This window comes from Heterocephalus glaber, unplaced genomic scaffold, assembly GCF_053883595.1.
Source record: "Heterocephalus glaber isolate CG9 unplaced genomic scaffold, H.glaber_assembly_v1.0 deba00001442, whole genome shotgun sequence".
NCBI classification, from domain to species: Eukaryota; Metazoa; Chordata; class Mammalia; order Rodentia; family Bathyergidae; genus Heterocephalus; species Heterocephalus glaber.
The window spans coordinates 47,038,216-47,050,777 of record NW_028258296.1 but is presented as its reverse complement, the minus strand read 5'-3'; the positions used below and the strand labels follow the sequence as shown (position 1 = coordinate 47,050,777).

The 12,562-nt window shown below is 38.0% G+C and overlaps 1 protein-coding gene across 4 annotated transcripts in view; it reads right to left on the bottom strand.

Annotated features, from left to right (window-relative positions):
• The window catches only part of Cttnbp2nl (CTTNBP2 N-terminal like), a 53,344-nt gene that overhangs the window by 33,055 nt on the left and 7,727 nt on the right, over positions 1–12,562 (bottom strand). For 2 of the 4 annotated variants that reach the window (XM_004853730.4, XM_087212693.1), the window contains one exon: positions 4,456–4,582. The exons of 1 other annotated variant lie outside the window; for it this stretch is intronic. The gene's annotated coding sequence lies outside the window, so the exon portion shown is untranslated. Of the gene's footprint in view, positions 1–4,455; positions 4,583–7,014; positions 7,230–12,562 lie in introns of all 4 variants that reach the window. One more of the 4 variants, XM_021265681.2, reaches the window with a different exon arrangement.

Here is a 12,562-nt window from a genome sequence, read left to right as displayed (position 1 = left end):
ACAGTGAACATTATTTCACTGGAAAATAATTAGACCATGAAAAGATCTCCCATTTTTAGATAAACAAATTCTAAAACTGTATATAAGAATTTCTGGGGCAGGCGGTTTAGCTCAGTGGTGCCGCCACCTGCCTTGCACGCCCAAGGTCCTGAGTTCGATCCCTATTACCAAAAGAAACAAAAACAAAAACAAATATCAGCAGGTACAAGAGTTTCTGGCATCTCTCTTCAATTAGTTGAAGTGAAATTTGAGACAAGACAGTATTTGGTAGGAATATAGGAGAAATTTTGCTTTTAAATTGTCTACTTTCATAAAGAGTAACTACTGGCAGCACAATATTTATATTTTATAGAGTAAATTGGCTTAAATGCAACCACACAACAAATGACTTCTTAAACATTGTTTCAACTGGGTATGATGGCTCATGTCTGTAACTGAGCATTCTGGGAGGCTGAGGAAGGAGGATCTCGAGCCCAGCCTGGGCAACTTAGTGACTTAGGATAGTGATTTGTCTCACAATAAAAACTTTTTGTTTGTTTGTTTGTTTTGGTTTTTTTGGTACCAGAGATCGAACTCAGGTCCTTGCGCTTGCAAGGCAAGTGACAGAACCACTGAGCTAAATCCCTGGCCCAATTTTATTGAATAAAAACTTTTTAAAAAGTCACATTTCTCTGTTGATCTGCATCTTTTGAAATATGTTAAAAGGCAAACTGCATGGCACAAACTCAATCCTTTCCACAAGATTAATTTCTCACAAAATACAGACAGAAATTAGTGTGCTATAAAATCTTCGAAGAGTGTGACCAGTGTGTATTGTAAGATACTTTTTATAACTTCCAAGGCAGAGCTAATTCCATATTCCTTCTTACTTTTAACTTCCAAATTGTCTCTCACATAGTTTTCTTTCTTTTCCTTTTCTTTTTTTTTTTTTGGTACCAGGGATCGAACTCAGGACCTTGTGCTTGCAAGGCAGGCGTCGGCACCACTGAGATAAATCTCCAGCCACACACAGTTTTTTTTTTTTTGGTATGGGAGATCGAACTCGGGACCTTGTGCTTGCAAGGCAAGCGGCGGAACCACTGAGCTAAATCCCCGGCCCTCACATAGTTTAAAGTAAATCACAACATAAAAACAGCATGGTAAGGGCAAAAAAAACAGACCGAGGATCAGTGGAATAGATTAAAAGATGCAAAAACAACTCCAGACATGCTCAGCTACCTCATCTTTGACAAAGGAGCCAACCATCTTAACTGGAGGAAAGACAGCCTATTTAATAAATGGTGTTGGAAAAACTGGATTTCAACCTGCCAAAGATTAAAACTAGATCCCTGACTTTCACCATGAACTAAACTAAAATTGAAGTGGATTAAAGATCTAAATATTAAAATAAACACTAAACTTGCTGGAAGATAACTTAGGTAGAATTCTCAAGATCTTGGCATAGGAAAAGACTTTATGAACAAATCCTCAGTAGCACGGGAGCTAGCACAAAGAATCAACAACTGGGATCTCATCTTATTAAAAAGCTTCTGCACTGCAAGAGAAACCATCAGCAGAGCTAAGAGACAACTTACAATGTGGGAAAAAATTTTTAGCAGCTGTACCTCAGACAAAGGACTACTACCTAAAATATATAAAGAACTCAAAAAAACCAGACCCTCCCAAATATAAAGACCCAATGCAAAAATGGGCACCTGAAATGAACAGACATTTCTCAGACAAAGAAGTAAAAGCAGCAAATAAACACATGAAAAAATGTTCAACATCACTGGTCATTCGAGAAATGCAGATGAAAACAACACCGAGATTCTACCTCACCCCAGAAAGAATGGCTGCTATCATGAAATCAACCAATAACAAATGCTGGTAGAGGTGGGGGAGAAAGGAACCCTTCTCAATTGTCGGTGGGAGTGCAGACTGGTGCAACCACTGTGGAAATCAGTATGGAGATACCTCAAAGAACTAGGACTGGAAGTCCCATTGGACCCAGCTATTCCTCTGCTGGGGATCTTCCCCAAAGAATTAAAAGCATCGTACCACAGCAATATATGTGTACCCATGTTTATAATGGCACAGTTTGTCATAGCTAAAACTTGGAAACAGCCCACTTGCCCATCAGCTGGAGACTGGATAAAGAAGATGTGGGCTTTTTTTTTTATAAAATGGAGTACTGCTCAGCCACAAAGAATGAGAAACTAGAGACATTTACAGCTAAATGGATGCACATTGAGGCTATATTCGTAAATAAAATAAATAGGACACACATGTGTAAATAACAGAATAGTTTCTCTGGTGTAAAAAACTAAAAGTATGAATAAGGATCGAAATGTATAACTGATAATTGAAATAAGAAGAAAAGGTCTAAAGGGGTAGGGGAAGTGGGAGGGGTAGGGGAAAGGAAAGAAGGGAAAAGAAAAAAACATGAGAAAAGGAAAAACTGGAAACAAAGTCTTTGTAAATAGGGAAGGGAGGAGGGGGTGAAGGGAGGGCAGGGGAACGGGAAAAAATAAGAACGAAGATACATCATGTAACAGTACAAGTTCCCAATGATGAACGTAACTGTATTGTATACCTAAAATGTACCAATTAACTTAATAAAAAAAAAAAATCACAACATGACTAGTTCACACACTCTCCAGTAATCTTTCACTCTTATTAAATTTGAGGGGCACACAGGAGTCACTGACTCTTTGTAGAGCTACTGCCTTTAAGTGAAGAATATGTACACCATGTGCATGTCCATGTGTCATGACACTGTGTTCCAGGACATACTGTACAAGTCTTTTACAACACAGTAAAATATCCTCAATATATGCTCAGTTCTAACTGCTACCTTTTTTCTTTAGAATTAGAGACAGGTCTCATAAAGTTATTATGAAAATAAAAACTGAAAAAAAAAACCCCAAATAAAACTCCCCAGCAAACCTAATAAAATTACAATTAATATATGATGGTATATTGGAAGAACATGAGGCTTTGTGTGGTCTGCATCTTTCTAGTTGTGTGAGGGGTGGTTCCCTTTTGCAACCACTAGGGAAGATGGGGGGAGGGTTGGAAATTTTACCTAGTACATTTCAAACACTAACTTCTGATTCTCAGTTTTCTCATCTCTTGATGATGTTGTAACTCATAAGGTTGCTGTGAAGACTGAGTTAATAAAAGTAAATATCTTAGCAAGTTTCAGATACTACTGCCTAATTAGTGGTTGAATTACTAATAATTATTACCATCTCATTTTCCAAGAGTTCTAAGAAAGGCATTACCAAAATTGCAGGCTGCCAAAATCATTGACCTCAGAAATACCTTCAGCTGCCCCTTTTGTACTTGGGAACCACACATGAAGGATGGTGATAGTACCCTGGGGTGAAGAATGAGGAGGCACTTAAACTACCAGTTGACTTACACTGCTTTCTTAAAAGAGCTCACCCCTCCACCACTTTGCCATGGTTTCACGTTTTTACCTCCATCAGATCATAAGGCAGAGGAAATAGCCTGTCATCTAATGTTCTCCCTTTCCCCTTCCACGATGTTAAGCAGAATGATGGGTACACGGTAAAGGAACCCCATAACTACCAACTGCACAGAGTAAATCAACAGGCCGTGTAAGCACCAAGGTAAGAAAGATAGGAATATTTTTAAAAAATGACACCATTCACACATATTGCTCTTTTTTCTTCAGTATCTTAGCAATTCTTAAATGTTCTTAAAGTTCCAAAACTATGGGCTAAAGAGGCAATATAAAGATAGGAGTAAAACAATGGTCTGAGAGTGAGGAGTGTGAATTTTAGTCTTGGCTTTGCCAACGAACAGCTATAAGGCCTTGAGGAAGGAAAATTACTCATTTGTTCTGGCCCTGAATTTCCTAATAGGTGAAATAAAACAAAGGAGACAATCTCCAAAGTCCTTCTTGGATCCATTTTAAGCTTCTAGGTAAAAATCAAGTATTTTTAGAGAGTAAAATTAAATAAGAGGTTAACATACACATATCTCAACATTTTTGATATGATAAATATAAGAGAATACAAATAATATAATTTTTAGTTACCTTAATTATAAATAAAGCAGTCTAGCTTAGGCAAGAAAAAAATTGTATTCTTTGTTAATGACATAATGAATAATATTCTTACTTGTTATCTTCATATCTATAAATCAATTCTACACACAAATTTTCACATCTGGAACATTTTACTAATATATACCAACTCATTTAGCTTAGTGTTTACATGAAGTGAATACAATATAAACACTATAAAGGCCATAGTTGTGTAACTCAAGAAACAATGTATTCCAGTAACCTTTCTTATAAGTAATTTAGTAGTAATTCTTGCTGTTCTATACATTTGAATCTAATCTCAATATTACAATAAATTTTGTCTGAAATATAAAGAACATAAAACTGCACTGTTATAGGATGGCAGTGATAACTTCTGTGGTGGGGATGAAGGTGATACTGACCTGGTAACTGGTAGAGTCACACTTTAGTCCTCAAGAATAAACTCAAGGTTTTCTTCAGTAGTTGAAATTTGGGGAGGCTGACAAATATATTTATGATGCCATCAGCATGATGGTAAAATGTCCAATGCTGCAAAATAATAAGACATTTATTGTCTATGTGTGACCATTAATCTAGATATCAATTTGATTGGATTAAGAAATGCCCAGCATGGGTCGGGGATTTAGCTCAGTGGTGCCACCACCTGCCTCGCAAGCAGAAGGACCGGAGTTTGATCCCCGGTGCCAAAAAAAAAAAAAAAAAAAAGAAAAGAAAAAGAAATGCCCAGCAGAATAGCAAAGCATGCTCCTGGGTGTGTCTGGGTGAGTCATAGAGGCATGAACCTAAGTACTATGTATGGTCTCTCTTCATTCCTCTCTGGCATTGTTCCCCTGCTCTGCTTCCCAGATGCCATGAATTAGGCAGCTTTCCACCATGATATTTGTACCTTGGAGCCAGCAGACCATGGACTGGATCTCCTGAACCATGAGCTAAATTAAAACTCTCCTCTTTTAAGTTTATGGTGTTGGGTATTGTGTCCCGGTAACAGAAACACTGATTAATATACCATGTGACTATACTATAAACAATTTCATAAATCCCATTATCAACTGTCATAACTAACAAAGGCTGACAGCTGTAGGTGGATAAGGAAGAAGAAACAACTAGTTCTTCAAGCTGAAGCTTTGTATACGAAAAACACCAGGAATCTGACTTCCTTTTACAACTATAATTAGGGAAAGTAGGGGCTTTTTCACTTTAAAATGTCCAGTGCCACTTCAAGGACTAACCTAACTTATGAATGTCACTTGAAACTTCCTCTCTTTGAATTGACAAAAGTGTATTTGCTTTAATCATTATTACATATGCACAATGCACTGAAATGTTCAATCTGCCAAATTCGTAAGAAAAATTCTCAACTCACTTAACCAAAAGCAAATAAATCAACATATGACCATTTCTACTTTGTCTATAGGACTGACTATATCTTTCTAGCTTCTACATTTCCCCATTTACATTGAAATATTAAATACTGAATTATCGGCAAATTTTTTGTTTGTTTTTCTATTTCTTTTTCTCTTTTGAGACAGGGTCTCGCTATGTATTCCAGCCTGGCCTCAAATCATGGGGATCCTCCTGCTTCAGCCTCCTGAGTGTGGAGATGACAGGTGTTTGGCATCATGCCCAACTTGTTTTCCCATTTTAAGCCAAGCAATTTAAAAAAGGGGGGGGGTTAAGGGTATAGCTCAATGATGCAGCATTTGCTTGGCATGTGTGAGGCCCTGGGTTCGGTTTTTAGCAATACCACCCCCAAGAAAAGAGAAGCTTTAAATTAAAGGCACCAAGACTGCAAACTTATTTGAGTTGCTCAAACCAAACAGTCAAATAGGAAAAGTGTTGAAGCAGGAAAAAACCGCAGCAGTAAATTCTTGGCTATTTCATTCTACCAAGAACCAGTCACTAAACTATGAATCAATAATCTAGGGGAAGAAGTATAGGTTAGTTATGCAGTCAAAAATACAGAACCAACATCTAAACAAATCCTTTTCTGTTTTCCTTTTGCAGTGCTGGGTATTAAACCTAGCAGGAAAACCACTGTTTAAGCTATTCCAGCAATTTCTGTCCAATATATGGGCAGAATTATGTGGCCCAAGATTTTCGGGAAAAGGCTGTTTCTAACCCCACATTCATTATCAGAAATACAATTGCTAGAGCTTTGGCATGTCACATTATAGTCTACAGACTCATTCCCTATTTTCTAAATGAGATGTTACTTGTCATTGTTATCATCCATTAAATGACTTTGAAAGACAAGCTCATTTCAAACAGATGCTCCACTCATTCCTTCCATTAAAATACCTTCAAGACCCAACTTTCCTTAGTTTATACACAGATATTTCTAAGGAATGCCACAGTCTATAAATCTGAAATAAAATCCACTTGTGGACAAGTTGTTTGGATACATTATCATACTCTGTGGTACAGCCAGCTGTAGCGACATGAAGCTTTATTCTTCTCAATTAAAATACCATATAAATCTATAAAATAAAAAAGGATAAGGTTGTACATATTTTAATACCCTGAAAAAATAAGCTCACTTAAAAGCTAAATATGAGCTGGTGTGGTGGTACATTCCTGTAATCCCAACTCTGGGAAGCTGATAGATAAGGACCACAAATTCAAGCACAGCCTGGACAACTTGGTGGCTTAGTAAGATCCTGTCTTGAAAATAAAAAGTAAGAAACAGGGCTGTGGATGTAACTTGGTGCAATGGCCCTGAGTGCAATCTCCTCAGTACTGCTAAATAAATAAGGCTAAATATCAAACATTTTTATGTTACCAATGGGTGATTTAAAATGAGCTCACTTATCATACCATCTGGACTATTCACAGACTGCTTCCTACCAAGTCAAAGCCAGTAGCCAGAAGAGCACAAGTGTTTTCTACACAAATGTTCATGTGCCAAGAGCTAGAAGACTTACATGTTTCAAGAAGGGTGTGCCCCCCCCCCCCCACTGTACCTCTTTGACTGTAGTGATGATTTTGCCTAGGAGGTATGTTGTTGTGGCTTGGGCTGTGCTCATTTTACTCTAAACTTTTCCCATCTCTAGATAATGCCCATTCTTGGTTCTAGCTGTACTTCCTTCTTCTTGAAGAAGTCCCAGATTCTGCTTTGTGACTCTGAATAAACTCTACAGGATAGCAGGCATTGTTGTCCTTTTACCACATAGACTGGCTGGCAGAAAAAGAAATATCTTAATCAACCTCTATAGCTATGTAAGCAATAGGGCAGGGCAGGGCAGGGCAGGGCACAGCAGGGTGGAGTGCAAGCAAAATGTCTGTCTGTCTAGTATCTGGGTGTGAGTGTATCTGTGTGAAACTGAAAGTTTTCTTTTGTTCCAAGTGGTAGGTGTTACAGGACTCAAAAGATGGAAAAACAACATTTTTAGAGGCATCTTAGGTTCCTGATATAGAAACACCTAAAAAACAAAAGCAAGCAAACAAAAAAACACTACACAGATCTATTTTTAAAATACCTGCCCAGGATGGTGGTCCATGCCTATAATCTCAGCTGCTTGGGAGGCTCAAGCAGGAAAATCACAATTTCTAGAACAGCCCAGGCAACTAAGCAAGACTGTCTCAAAAAAAAAAAGGCTGGGGATATAGCTCAAGGCTGGGGATGTAACTCAGTACAAAGGCCCAGGGGTTCAATTCCAGGTACCAGGAAAAAAAAGGCAGTTTATACTTGGGGATATAACTGACTTATATTCAGGCCATTTAATATGTTTTAAGTATTTGTAATCAGATTTTCACAGAGATGTAAAACAAATTTACTCCAAATGACTCACATATATATAAGCAAAACCAAAATATGAACAATTAATTCTTACAACTCAAAGAGCTAAGACTGATGTACCAAACAGGTGTTTCTGGCAGCTTTCCACTAGATAACGTACTTCTTTAAAAACCTAGTCATACACAAAGTAATGATAATATGGGAGGAGATGACGGGAGGGAGAAGAGGGGAAAGGGAAGAAAAAAGGATCAAGGTGTAATATGTGTATGTACCAATTCCCCACAATGAATGTATTTATTATATATTGCAAACATATACTAATAAAAAGAGAAAAAACTCATCACATTTATAAATACTAAATCTAAATATGGCCAAAAGTGCACTGTTATTTTAAAAATGTATCCAAAGCAACCTATTATCAGGAAGTGGAAGTGGAAAGTGCTGATGTATTACCGCAACTATCTCAAAAGATTTAAGATTCTCCACCCTCTGGCACTTTCGGTTTTGGAGTTACTTATGCATTTAGGATAAGAGTGACAATACTCTAAATGGTGCTTCTCATTTCTCTTTTGGCATTTTAGGATCAGGTTAGGGAAGTAAAATATGTCAACATGGCAGTAAAAAAATAATTTTTGCGGGGAGTGGTGGTACACACCAGCAACCCCAGGTACTCGGGACCCTGAGACAGGGGGATTGCAAGTTCAAGGCCAGCCCAGGCAACTTAGTACCATGTTGTATCAAAATAAAGAAATAAAAAGGGCTGGGGATGTAGCTCAGTGGTAGAGCACCCCTGTAGTCAATCCCCATTACCTCCCGGCCAAATCTGATCAAGAAAGCATATCCTATGTACATTTATTTTAAAAGGCTGTTTTTGCTATTGTTATTTAAAAAGTACTACAATCAAAGTACAAAAACCAATGTCATTTTATGGAATTCTACAATATTAAGCAATATAAAGTTGTTACCAAATCAAGCTTCTCCCAGTTGAAGAGATACCGCTAGACTGAGTTGTGTCCCTCCACCACCCCCACCATTTGTATGCTGAAATCCTAAATCCTGGTACCTCAGAATGTGACTGCATTTGGAGACTGGGCTCCAAAGAGGTAATTAAATTAAAATGATGTCATCACAGTAGTCCCTAATCCAATATTATAAAAGAAAATTTAGATACTGATAGGTTTCATTAAGAATGTGAAGACATAGGGAGAAGACAGCCTTCTATGAGCCAAGGATACCTCAAGAAACCCAACAATTCTGCCAACATATTCATCTTAAATGTCCAGCCTTGAGAATTGTGAGGAAATGAATTTGTTATTTAAGTCACTAGTCTGCAGTACTTTACCACAAACAAAACAATACAACTTGCTAACTTAACTCCTTTTAAAGACTATTAGAACTACGGCGGGGGTGGGGGTACAGTGGTGGCACGTGCCTGTAATCCCAGCACTCAGGAAGCTAAGGCGGGAGGATCACAAGCTTGAGTCTAGCTTGGGCTGTATACAGTGAGTTTGAGGCTAGCCTCAACTACATAGTAAGACCATGCAGGGCTGGGGATTTAGCTCAGTGGTTCCTCCGTCTCACTTGCAAGCGCAAGGACCCGAGTTCGAGCCTGGGTACCAAAAAAAAAAAAGACAGCCACCTATAGTAAGACCATGTTTCCAAAAAAACCCCCCTCAAAACAAAGAGTACAATAACATACTATTTCTCAGAATGCCTTGCTTTGTCTTATCAGTCTGCTTTTCCTAGCCACACTGTAGGAAGCTCTATGTAAAACGATGGTTTAGGAATATTTTCAGAGATTATAAATTTCAGGATCCTTTGGGGAAGGATGCTTCTGAGTCATCCTGAAATACAATATGACTAGTCCCTTACTAAGAAATTACAATGGTATTAAGGGGTCAAAATGCGTATTTACCCAATACTGTCAAGACAGACTTTGATGCAGGTCTCAAGAGACAGGCTCTGTAGTTAAGCTAATACTTCTCAAGGTCAACATTTACAATACAGCAAGTCCCTGACTTCTGAACCAGTTCTGAACAAGTACTGTTCAGGAAGAACCTTCATAAATTGGATTGGTTCATGGGTCTGACAATGTGAGCCTTTGATACAAATATACATTGTACAAATGTATACTGCTTTGTGCTTCTTAGCAGTCTGCTCCACATCATCGAAGCTTTTCCTCTTGCTTCCAGACATCCTGGGCTCTGACTGAGCACTGTGCTACTGTGCACTATCGCACTGTACAGACAGTAGCACAACCGTGACAATGTCCAGAGACATGTGAGCTACTTCCGTGATTTGTTTGCATCTATTCCTAAGGTAAGGTCCATTCATATCTTCGAAAGTTTGCAACTTGAATATTTGTAAGTCAGAGACTTACTGTACTGCCGTACTCTACTCATACCCAAATACGTACAGTATACAGTACTCTATTAAAGGCAGATTCTAGGATACCAGACTTTCTGGACTTATGCTTGCTATAGAAGTGAACAATGATTAACATTAATCACCACCTCAGAGTTCTATAGAACAGCTTTCTATGAATTCAATCAATGGTAATAATAAAAAGATAAGCACTATTAGGCTAATCATTAATTTTAGTAGACAGTGTCCTAAGTATCTGACATATACTCACTAATTCAATCCTCACAACCAACTTAGGTGATAGACACCATGATGCTCAACACATTCATCATTGCTATCATCCTCACTTAACAGATGGCAAAACTGAGGTATAGAGGCTAAATAAAAGACTCATAGCTAGTATCTGGCAGAATGGGAACCCAAGCCAGGTAATTTGACTCCAAAGGCTTCCCTGGTAAGGGGTGATACTTGGTTACCACTGTTCACATCTGATTTCATTTTATCAGCCTTAAGAATGGTGTGGTGGAATAATCTCACCTAAAAGATGATTTGCAAAGCTGAAAGAAACTTTAGAAATAATCTAATTCAGCACCCTCATTTCATAGATGAGTACTGAAAATACTCAGTATTTTCAATACAGTTAAAGGTCTATTACTCGTATTTTTAAAAGAAATTCTTTTATTGGTACATTTTAGGTGTACAATATGTTTACATTTATCATTGGGTGCTTGTACCTGAACATGATGTATCTCGGTTCTTATTTTTTCCCCATTATCTGTGCACCCTTCACCCCCTCCACCCTTCCTTATTTACACAGATTTCGTTTCCATTTTTTTTTTTTTTCTCATAATTTTTCCTTTCCCTTCTACCCTTTCCCCTTCCCCTCCCACCACCCCTAGACCTTTGGACCTTTTCCTATTTCAAATTATCAATTATTCATTTTAATCATTTTAATCCTTACTTACACTTTCAGTTTCTCACACTAGAGAAATTATTCGGTATTTACACATGTGTGTCCTATTTATTTCACTTAAGAGTATGGCCTCAATATGCATCCGTTTAGCTGTAAATCTCTCTAGTTTCTCATTCTTTATGGCTGAGTAATACTCCATTTTATAAAAAAACCACAACTTCTTTATCCAGTTGCCAGTTGATGCGCAAGTGGGCTGTTTCCAAGTTTTAGCTATTATAAACTGTGCCACTATAAATATGGTGCACATATATCTCTGTGGTATGGTTCTTTTAATTCTCTGGGGAAGATATCCAGGAAGGCAATAGCTGGGTCAAATGGGACTTCCAGTCCTAGTTCTTTGAGGAATCTCCACATTGATTTCCACAGTGGTTGCACCAGTCTACACTCCCACCAACAATTGAGAAGGGTTCCTTTCTCTCCACACCCCCGCCAGCATTTGTTATTGGTTGATTTCATGATAGCAGCCATTCTTTCTGGGGTGAGGTGGAATCTCAGTGTTGTTTTCATCTGCATCTCTCAAATGACCAGTGATGCTGAACATTTTTTCATATGTTTATTTGCTGCTTTTACTTCTTTGTGTGAGAAATGTCTGTTCATTTCAGATGCCCATTTTTGAATTGGGTCTTTGAATTTGGGGGGTCTGATATTTTTCAATTCTTTATATATTCTCAATAGTAGACCTTTGTCTGAGGTACAGGTGCTAAAATTTTTTTCCCACATTGTAGGTTGTCTCTTAGCTCTGTTGGTGGTTTCTCTTGTAGTGCAGAAGCTTTTTAATAAGATGAGATCCCAGTTGTTGATTCTTTGTGCTAGTGCCCGTGCTGAGGATTTGTTCATAAAGTCTTTTCCTATGCCAATGTCTTCAAGAGTTCTACCTAACTTATCTTCCAGGACCTTAAGTGTTTCTGTCTTAATATTTAGATCTTTAATCCACTTCGATCTTAGTTTAGTGCACGGTGATAGGTATGGGTCTAGTTTTAATCTCTGACAGGTTGAAATCCAGTTTTTCCAACACCATTTATTAAATAGGCTATCTTTCCTCCAATGAGGGTGGTTGGCTCCTTTGTCAAAGATGAGGTGGCTGAGCATGTCTGGAGTTGTTTCTGCATCTTCTAATCTATTCCACTGTCTATTCCAGGTCTGTTTCTTTGCCAGTACCATGCTGTTTTTATCACAGTAGCTTTGTAGTATAGTTTCAAGTTGGGGATTGTGATACCCCCAGCCATGCCTCTGTTGCCTAGAATTGCTTTTGCTATTCTAGGTTTCTTCTGATTCCAAACAAATTTTTGGATTGCTTTCTCTAGTTCTGTGAAGTATATTGTTGGAATTTCAATTGGCATTGCATTAAATCTATATAGTAGTTTTGGAAGTATGGCCATTTTCACTATATTGGTTCTTCCTAACCAGGAACAAGGGATATCTTTCCATTTTCTTA